The sequence below is a fragment of the Antedon mediterranea genome, chromosome 4 (genome assembly GCF_964355755.1).
Source record: "Antedon mediterranea chromosome 4, ecAntMedi1.1, whole genome shotgun sequence".
NCBI classification, from domain to species: domain Eukaryota; kingdom Metazoa; phylum Echinodermata; class Crinoidea; order Comatulida; family Antedonidae; genus Antedon; species Antedon mediterranea.
The window spans coordinates 33,781,259-33,789,628 of NC_092673.1; positions in this window are offsets into that span (position 1 = coordinate 33,781,259).

Below are 8,370 nucleotides of genomic sequence, written 5' to 3' on the forward strand. Positions count from 1 at the left end.
CAGAGGGCCCAGTTGGTGATCAGTGGCTGTGATGTACTAATACACCGGGGTAACCCCTACTCGTCTCGAAAGATGTACTAGGTTCTTTAAAGTGCACACGAGCTAGATGTGTACACTGGGCCTACGGTTTATAGTCCTTATCCGAGAAGACTCGTTCTACCACCAGAACCATGGAGTGAGTGAGCCTCGAACCCCTGCCGATGTTATGGCTACGTAATTACGGTTTCACTGTCTTAACCGCTCGGCCACTCACTCACAAGTTTATAAGGGAGTGTACGCATACAACCTTCGCAGGTTGTTCTCTCCACATATGTTTTTGTTTGGAAGTGTAAAACGGATATAAAGTACTTTTTTTAAAAATTTACTTTTGGATTTTTAAGGTTAAAATGCCCAACAATATTTACTCAAAAGGCATATCATGAATCATAACCATATGAAATCAGAATACAATAGGCATTGAAATCCCTCATTATATTATTACACCTTCAGCTATATTGACAGTCATGCTTCAGTGCACAGTGTGATGCTTGAATAAGCAAGGAAATCTGAGAAACGATCAACAGACAAATGCACTTAAACTCTCACTTTCAATTTTAGTTGCGTTCGTAAGTTTTGATTTTAGTCTTCAGTGCAATCAATGATCTTTGTCTATGATTTTTGTCCATCAGAAAGTATTATATTTAAGTCAATAAATGAATTTCCTTTAAGTGGTATTTGGATTTGAAGTTTAAAGGGTGGGAATGGTGAATACGACCAGTGAATCTTTTTGATAGGCACAGACATTTTTATACACAACGATTATGGAACAAGAAGAGAGCCCACTAGCCACACTACTAAGAGTAAACCGGGATCTAAAGACGCTCCGATTTCCAAATTGTATCAGCTTATATGACCTATTTTTTCACAACAGTAAACAAGTACCTAAAGTTATGATGTTATTCAACAATCTGTTTACCTATTTAATAATAGTAGAACCCCCTCCTTTGGACACCCTCGTTGAGGGGACAACCTTTTATGGGGACATGATGATGGGTCCCAAAGTAGGGTGACACCCCTCGTTGAGGGGACAACCTTTTATGGGGACATGATGATGGGTACTAAAGTAGGGTGACACCCCTGTTGAGGGGACAACCTTTTATGGGGACATGATGATGGGTCCCAAAGTAGGGTGACATCCCTGTTGAGGGGACAACCTTTTATGGGGACATGATGATGGGTCCTAAAGTAGGGTGACACCCCTGTTGAGGGGACAACCTTTTATGGGGACATGATGATGGGTTTCAAAGTAGGGTGACACCCCTGTTGAGGGGACAACCTTTTATGGAGACATGATGATGGGTTCCAAAGTAGGGTGACACCCCTGTTGAGGGGACAACCTTTTATGGAGACATGATGATGGGTCCCAAAGTAGGGTGACACCCCTGTTGAGGGGACAACCTTTTATGGGGACATGATGATGGGTCCTAAAGTAGGGTGACACCCCTGTTGAGGGGACAACCTTTTATGGGGACATGATGATGGTTCCCAAAGTAGGGTGACACCCCTGTTGAGGGGACAATCTTTTATGGGGACATGATGATGGGTCCCAAAGTAGGGTGACAGAACAGTATTCACAGGAGCTCGAGTGAAAAAGGCTTCAGTCTATCCTACCAAAATAAGAAGACTTGTGGCTGATCATTCTAAAGACGAGCAGATGAAAAGATAAATGGTGTGTTCAAACAAACATATGTTTTTCACATAAACAGTAAAAAACACACAATATAAAAGAAAGCTACAGTATTTCAGAAAGACTTAGATAAAGACTAAAGTTAGATGCCCTGCAGTCCTTTATTCACCCAAAGCAAATAGAAAATATAACCTGTGACAAAGTTTTGCTGACTAACACATAAAATGAAAGGATTGACACGATTCACTTGCTCTATTAACTTTCTATAGAAAATATTACAGTGGAACTGAGGTAAATATTACTGAGAAGCATATTAAATATTTACAAAATTTTATTAACATGTGGGCTTTAAACACAAAAACATAAAAGTTAATGAACTCAATTTTCTGAAAAGCATTTTGGGTTCAGCTCAATTGTCCGGTTTTCCTGATGCTGTCTTCTCAAGAATTATTATAATCAGGAATGTATGTGGGATCTTCAAAACTATGAATTTGGAAGAATTGTCAGGGTTTTTTTTGGTCCCTCACTCAATACATTTTACGAAAAAAAGAAAGGCTAGTAGAATCTCAATTGTATCACAGTTCCACAGCATCAGATAGGAAATAAACCAATGGACACACTTAGTTGTGTTATAAATTATAATAAGAAATTTTAATAATTAAAGTAAATATCAAAAGCCAATGCCAATATTGGACTAGTAGATGTAACAGAAATAGAGGCAAATTTTAATTTGTCAGCATTGTGTCATTTCTAAATGAAAATATTCATACAAAATTACATAATGTTTTTTTGTTTCTTGCCTTACCTTACTTAAATATGTTGCCTGGACTAGTGGAGTCTGTTAGGGCTGAAATAAGGGTGTTTGGTTCAGTTTCTTCCAAAAGCACCAAATTTGGTATACAGGTTGCCCACCCTATACAAATTCAATTTTTGATGGGCGCCAAGCAAAATGACCCCTTGTGTCACCTAATTTGCATAATTTAAAATGGCGGACATTTTCGCTTAAACAGTCTATATCTCTAAAAATACTGGTCATAGAGAGTTGATTTTTAGCCCAAAATGTTCAGAACATAACATTCCTATTTACTCTAATGAAGTTTTTTTTTTTAAAAATGACCGGAAGTACCAGTTTTAACCTTTGACCCATATTTTAAGGCATTGCCATATCTCAGTAAATAGTTGTCACAGACAGTTTATTTAAGTGTCAAATTGTTCAGAATATATATGTTACTATTTAATTTAATGAAACATTTTATCCAAAAATGACCGGAAGTACTCAGTTTTGCCTTTGACCGTTACGATGTAATTACCAGTCTTGTTACGGTTAATATATTTTGATATCCATAAAACTACTTGTCATAGAGAGTTAATGTTGGTGTCAAAATGTTCAGAACATAAACATTTCTATTTACTATAATAAAGTTTTTTCTCAAATAATGACCAGAAATACCATATTTGACCTTTGACCTGTTTTTTCAGGCAAATTGCCATATCTCATTATTGGGTTGGAGTGGAAAGTTCATTTTGGTGTCAGATTGTTCAGAATATATATGTTTCTATTCTGCTTAATAGACGACTTTTCAAAAAAATGTCAGGAAGTATAGTTATTGACTTGTTAAATACATAAAATTTATAAATTTGTTCAGTTAATTGTATAGTTAACTGTATATTTATGATATTATTTTGCAACCCACTTTTGAGCACTTGTCGAAGATGGCTGCTTGCATGTGCAATTGAACAAAGTATACTGAACAAAGTTGAATAGATTGTCCTATTTGTAGTAGAGTAATGTAAATGAGAAATGAGAAAATTGTATATACAAAAAATACCCAATCTCATCTAATCGAGTACTTAAATGAAGTCTTCCACATATTTAGCAATAATGTGTAGGCCTACTGATGAAATCCAGTAAAAGTTTTGTTTTGGAAAGTTAGTGTTTCCGTCACTTGTGTTTGCTGTTGCATAACAATTTCATGTTGCTACATTTCTCTTTGTTGCCATAACACGAACAACCACTGAATGGGGAAAAGACACCGAAGATTTCTGTCCTCCAGACATAAGTCATCCAAGGACCGTCCAGCTTGGTGGTTCTCAAAGATTTTCAAATTAAAAAAAAAAAGCTCAGCTCATCAATACATTATGTTACACAAGCCAAGAGTTGTTACCAACTCCAATATAACAACAATTTAACATTTACTAATCAACCAAAAATCAAGTAAAAAGGCAATAATGAAAAAGATGTTACTAAGGCGTAATGTCATAAGTAACAAAACTGTAATACCCAAATCGTGTCCAGATGATGGCCACATTTTTAAAAATTAAAATTCGAGAATTCTGCCAAGTTTGGCGGACCAAGGATTACTTTAGGTCTGGTGGAAAAAATATTTTTCAGTTGTGGTTCGTGATATGGCAACAGTAGTCTAGTTTTTATATTGTGCATCCCGAAAATGTCCATCCTTTTAATTAGTAGGTTATACCCCAGTTTGAAGGCCCTTTAAAGAAAGATACTCAGCAAAGAAATGCAATATAGGACAATTACCCTGAATGTAACAACCAAACAAACACAAGTGATGGAAACACTAACTTTCCAAAACAAAATTTGAATAGATTTCATCAGTAAACATTATTGCTAAATGTGTAGAAGACTTCATTTAAGTACTCGATTAGATGAGAATGAGATTGGGTATTTTTTGTCTATACAATTTTCTCTCATTTGCGTTACTCTAGACTCATTACAAATAGGACTATATTCAACTTCATTCAGTATACTTCGTTCAATTGCACATGCAAGTAGCCATCTTCGACAAGTGCTCAAAAGTGGATTGCAAAATAATATAAATATACAGTTAACTTGAACAAATTTATAATTTTATGTATGTAACAGGTCAACTGTACTTCCTGACATTTTTTGGAAAAAACTTCTATTAAACATAATAGTAACATATATATTCTGAACAATCTGACACCAAAATGAACTTTCCACGCAACCCAATAATGAGATATAGCAATTTGCCTGAAAAAACAGGTCAAAGGTCAAATATGGTATTTCTGGTCATTATTTTAGAAAAAACTTTATTATAGTAAATAGAAATGTTTATGTTCTGAACATTTTGACACCAACATTAACTCTCTATGACAAGTAGTTTAATGGATATCAAAATATATTAATCATAAAAAGATTCGTAATTACACCGTAATGGTCAAAGGCAAAACTGAGTACTTCCGGTCATTTTTGGATAAAATGTTTCATTAAACTAAATAGTAACATATATATTCTGAACAATTTGACACTTAAATAAACTGTCTGTGACAACTATTTACTGAGATATGGCAATGCCTTAAAATATGGGTCAAAGGTTAAAACTGGTACTTCCGGTCATTTTTTTCAAAAATACTTCAATAGAGTAAATAGGAATGTTTATGTTCTGAACATTTTGAGCTAAAAATCAACTCTCTATGACCAGTAGTTTCAGAGATATAGACTGTTTAAGCGAAAGTGTCCGCCATTTTAAATTATGCAAATTAGGTGACCCAAGGGGTCATTTTGCTTGGCGCCCATCAAAAATTTAATTTGTATAGGGTGGGCGACCTGTATACCAAATTTGATGCTTTTGGAAAAAAGTGAACCAAAATATCCCTAACAGACTCCACTAGACCCCACATTTTAAAGCTTAAGCTTTCAGTGGGGTACCCCTTTTCTCATTTATTATGTATTATTTTAGAAAATGTTTTCTGTACTTTGTTTTTATTTAAGAAATTATTATCATTCATTATTGATTGATAAAAAAAAATCACACAATACATCAAGTGTGGTGATGGTGATGAGTATAGTTTTGGAGCAAACAAAGTACAAGAAAGAGGAAACATCTAATTTCATCAAGTGTGGTGATGGTGATGAGTATAGTTTTGGAGCAAACAAAGTACAAGAAAGAGGAAACATCTAATTTCATCAAGTGTGGTGATGGTGATGAGTATGGTTTTGGAGCAAACAAAGTACAAGAAAAAGGAAACATCTAATTTCAACATTCTTGAATGTACATAATCTAATCAGTTTGCAATTAAAAAGATGAATTAATAAACAGAATTAGTCGGGTCATATGGCTTTGTAATATCCGAGTCATTATCAACTGAAGGTTAGAATCTTTACTGATGGTGGGGAATATCGGGCAATTGTGCAAATAGTGTGAAGTGTATCTTGGTAGTTGGATGGTAGGAACTGGGGTTTAAGAAGGTGACAGAATTTCCTGCATCCAACTACATTTTTATACCCTAAATATAGACACAACTTAAACCATAAACTATTAAACTATAAACAGAACTTAACCATTCACTTTCTAGATTATCTTTTTATCTGAAGTTTCACAAGGAATACAGATACCACATTTAAATGTCCTGTCCGTGCACAAAAACTGAGCCCATTAAACAGAACACCTTTTTGAATTTAAAATTATACTGCATCGCCATTCCTGTGAGTGATCTTAAAATTAAAAATCTATAGTACTCTTGTATAAACCAATATTTGTTATATTATAATTATGTGCTGCTTCACAAAATACTGTTTAATTTTCAATAATACATTTCAAACAGCCAATAGCACCCATCTATACATGGGGATACTCAATAAACCTAAGCTTGCTATTTCCTAGTTTAAATCCTAACCCTAAGCTACATTTGTATAATAAATCAATTTAGAAATTAATATTGGAAAGAAGAAGTATTTTAAAGTTGGTCAAGTATACTAACTTGATGAAAACAAAACTACTGCATTTCTGATATCAACTTTGCAAGTAGATGAATGATACTTTGCTTATCAGGAAATTGGTTAAAATCTACATAAATAACAGCATCCTGTTTTATGCTTGTTAGCTTTCAAGATTTACAAATGTTCGCAGTAAATAATTCTAGTGAATCGAAATGTTCGCAAGACAAAAAATAATTTATGATTCTAATATTGGCAGTAAATAGTTTTAATAAATCTAATGTTTTAATAATTAAAATAATTATAATGAATGTAATGTTAGCAGTAAATTTTAATAAATAACAAATCTCGCCAAAAAAATAGTTTTAATGGAACTAAAGTTTGCAGTAAATAATTTTAATGAATATAAAGTTTGCTGTAAATAATTTTAATGAATATAAAGTTTGTAGGAAACTATTTTAATGAATCTAATTTTTCCTGTAAATAATTTTTATGAATATAATGTTCACAGTAAACAATTTTTGTAGAATTTCTGAAATAAATAAATTTAAAGTAAAGTTTTGACAATCAAGACCGGAATCAATTGAGGTTTTCTTTTTGTGGTTTTTTGAAAAGACTAATTTTTGTTGGCGAGTTCAACCGTATTCTCTCGTTCTTTTATTCATTACAAAATATTTGTTCAATGCATTATAGTTAGACAATAAAACAAGCACAATATCAATATCTCACTGATATAAAACAAAGTCAAAATGACATTTAAAAAAGAAAGCAAACAAGCATTTTTATGTCTGACTCATCTGAACGCAAACGTTTGCCAAGACAAAAGAAATATGTAACTGTTACTGTTCTCGATATGATAGTTAAATTATTTTCTCCTCCAGATTTTCGATTGAAGTTGTGGAGTTCTGTTTACATACATTATATTTATTTAACTACTGTAAATATATAATAATAACAAATATTTTAGGTAAAAAATCACATCTTCTTGTGAGTAAGATAGATTACAACAAAGTATATTGATCAAAAGGCTGACAAAATTCAACAGTTCTTTTCAGAACTTAATATATGTGGTGTACCGCAAACTTTATATCACCATATTGATTACATTAGTTTGGAAATGATTTGCATACAAGTGTTATTCAAAACATTAGGTGGTAAAAAAATGCTTTTGGGCACAAACCATTTAAAAACTGTTCATTATAGTATGATTCATCTTCTGACTATCTAATAAACATCTGAAACTGTGCAAAACTTTTCAATTCTATTTTCACTTGTTACAATCATCATGTGCTGAGATACAAAAATCAGCTGAGCTTTGTTTACAAGTGTTGTATGACCTCTTAAGGTCAGCTACAGTTTCCCATGATGCAAGTTGGACTACAAATGGCATACAAAAATAAGAATAAGTAAACATTGCCAAAACATGACACATATTTGGGCTGGTCTGAAATGACTGATCATAATATATTTTTAAAAAATATAAAATAATTTTGGGAAAGTTTTAGAAAACTATTATGACTATAATTAATAAAATAATTAAAGACACCTAAAACAATAATTTAAAAAATGTTATGTAATATTGTATACACCAGTAAGAATATGTAATTGTATGTTGCAGTGATGTCTAAGTGTAAGTAATTAGCCACAGCTGTATCAGCTATAGATTGTATAACTTGATAACTAAGAACCTGTTACGCCAAGCCACACATAAATGTTTTCACTTTGAAATGTTTTCTAATAAATTGAATGTTAAGAAAGAAGACTGTCAAGATGCGAAAAAAAAATCACATACAAAAAAAAGAGATGGGGTAGTAGAATAAAACTGATTTCTTCTCAAAATCAGTTTAAAATGGAAGAAGGTTGGGATATAGAATAGATTTTTTAGTTATAGGGAAATAGAATAGATTTAAATATAGAAATCCAACAACACTTTTTGTTTAAATGTGTGTTCAAGTAAAAGAAGATGAGAAATGTAACCACAATTGTTTGAAGAGGGTGCAGAAAA